Below are 2,702 nucleotides of genomic sequence, written 5' to 3'. Positions count from 1 at the left end.
AATGCTGATTTCATGTGTGCGGTGTGTCTGGGAGAGCAGGTGGAGACTGTCAGGTGTGAAAGGATTGGACTTGCTAGCGAGTCTCTTTAGTGTGTGGAAGAGTTTTACTTGGGAGACATGTTATCTGCTGGAGGTGGGGCTGAAGCTAGTTCTGTGGCTAAAGTTAGGAGTGGTTGGATGTAGTTCAGGGAGCTGCTGCCTCTCCTGACACTGAGAGGGCTCTCTCTCCATGCTAAGGGATCCTTATAAGTGGCATGTTAAGGGTGTAATGCTGTATGGTAGTGAAAAACTGGGCAATAAAGGAAGAGAATATTCGCAGGCTCAAAGAAGTGGCAATGATTAGTGGGATATGCAGTGTGTTCCTGAGTATGAGGCCTGGGGGGGGGGGGCTAGGTTTATGATGGGGAGTGAGAGGTAGCATGGGACTGGAGTGTATTGGTGTTGTGATTAGGAGGGGTAGATTGAGATGGTTTGGGTATGAGAAGATGGGGGGATAACTGGATGCACAAAGTGAGAGGTCAGGTTGCGACAGGTACTCTGAAAAAGACCTGGGATAAGGTTACTGAGTGCGACCTCAGGGATGGGGGAGTAAATAATGTTGCTGCCAGAGATCGAGCAGCATGGACAGCCGCCACTGGGTGAAAAAACATTCATGTTAAGAGCTTTAACCCCTACACTGCGGGCTTGTTTACCAATGTTTTGCGTGTCCCACGGGGTTATTCAGGCTCCGACAGACTCTCAAAAAATATTTGCCAAAAATCAGTTATTAGTCCTAGAATAATAAAATTACATATGTTTATGGCACATACCTTCAGCTTTCTCCTGGAATGTTTGTTGAGCCTTCGTCGGTTACCGTAGGACTTCTGGAGACCTCTGAAGTAGGGTAACGAAGTCTCCACTTTACACTTCCCGACAACCCGTAATATGATTACCACAGCCAGATATAAACACTATTCTATAATTTTCAAGTAGTTTGGGATTCATTCATTCATTGCCAGACGCCATGTATCCCAAACGGGGTGGCCAACGGCTTAGAGTTCATTGTTTTACAGGGAGGGGCACTAATCCTCCACCAACCCCACTTGACACGTAGGGATGCCAACAGCATCTGGTGTTCCCAGGCGGTCACCCATCCAAGTACTAACCAGACCCAACGTTGCTTAACTTCGCTGATCGGACGGGAAGCGGTGTACTCAACGTGGTATGGAGTTTGGGATCCATACTCAAAAAAAAAAAAAAAAAAAAAAAAAAAAACACTAGCAAGGGAAATTACGAGCGCGTCTGATCGTCGAACTTGCACTAGTTCGCTCTTGGTACTGTCATTTATTATTCATAAAACCCCTCACACTTTATATTTCTATTACTATATCACACTTATATATATCTGGGGTCTTTCTCCATAAGTTTCCTTCAGTCGTATTAGTTTATTGTCACTGAAGTCATTCAATTTTTCATTCAATAAAATACGTAGAGAGCCACGGATTCACTCTCACTGTTATAACATAAATTATTTGTACTCATATTCTTATATTACTAATTACTTACATTACTATTTACATTTTCTATTCTATTTTCAATATTTACCCTTCTATTTTACTTACACTATGTTATTCACTGTCACTTTCAGTAAGATAAAACTATAATACACTTCAATCATATGTACAGTACTGAACATCCATTGCTTTCACCTGCTATTTACACATTATTTCCAGATCATTCTGCTTTCACACTTGCACTGTTAGAACTGCTTCTGGCTGTGGTAATCGAAGAAGCAGGTAACAAAGAGGGGAACCTGGCACTCAGTGCACTGCCAAGAGGTGCGTTTGTGTGCAGGTGTGCGGCGGGTGGTATGCACACATACCTGACACCTGCGAATTGCAGCCTTCCTTTTCCCTGTGGCAGGCATAAGCTAAAGTCTGTGCCGATCCATATACGCCCTCTGCTCAAGGCGGTTGGGAAGTGTTACTGGATGGCGCCTTGGAGTTGCTGCTGTCACCCTACCATATCTTTCCAGCAGCTGCTGGACACAAGTCCTGGCGAACAACCTCAGGGAGAAGGACTTGGGTGGCTTGACCTTCATCTTGTACAGGATGAAGGCGTTCAGCATTGTCATATCTATCAGATGCAGAAAAACTTTCCTGTACCACCTAGTATTCTTCCTCAGGCAGTCGATCTCACCAATCATCATGTCGGACTTGTCCACCAGCCGCATGTTAATATTATAGTCCAACACAGCATCAGGTTTCATCACAGGTTCGCCTGTCCTACGGTCGACCTTCCCACTGTCTGTCATCTCCCCCTTATGTATGGTGGTGAGCATGTGCACGACCCTCTTGTCATGCCACCGTATTGCAGCATCTTCTCACACTTGCGTAGGTGCACGTCTCCTTGCTGCGAGGTTCCCGCCTCTGGGAATTTGGGGAAGTGGGCACGATTACTTTTCACAGTGCCGCAGGAGCCAATGCCGTGCTCAGAAAGGTATTTGGCAAGTTTCGGTGCTGTATAGTAGTTGTCTGTATACAGCACATGATTCCCACCAAAATACTTTTCTAGGAGCACTTTCACTACACAGCCTGAGAAGCCAAGGGGGTGTGTTTTATCCAGATCGACAGTGCTGGCTGAATATATGACGAAGTCAAGGATGTACCCCGTCTTACAGTCGCACAGTACAAAGAACTTAATTCCAAAGCAATGGCGTTTGC

The 2,702-nt window shown here is 45.3% G+C and overlaps 1 pseudogene; it reads right to left on the bottom strand.

The window, feature by feature from the left end:
* Window positions 1-1,096: 1,096 nt before the first annotated feature.
* On the bottom strand, window positions 1,097-1,215 carry LOC145409984 (5S ribosomal RNA; annotated as a pseudogene).
* Between the last annotated feature and the right edge of the window lie 1,487 nt (window positions 1,216-2,702).

This window comes from Coenobita brevimanus, chromosome 83 (genome assembly GCF_032717465.1).
Source record: "Coenobita brevimanus isolate Jiangsu-jjx chromosome 83, ASM3271746v2, whole genome shotgun sequence".
NCBI lineage: Eukaryota > Metazoa > Arthropoda > Malacostraca > Decapoda > Coenobitidae > Coenobita > Coenobita brevimanus.
Note: the sequence above shows the minus strand (reverse complement) of the source record. Positions and strands in the feature narration are given on the sequence as shown.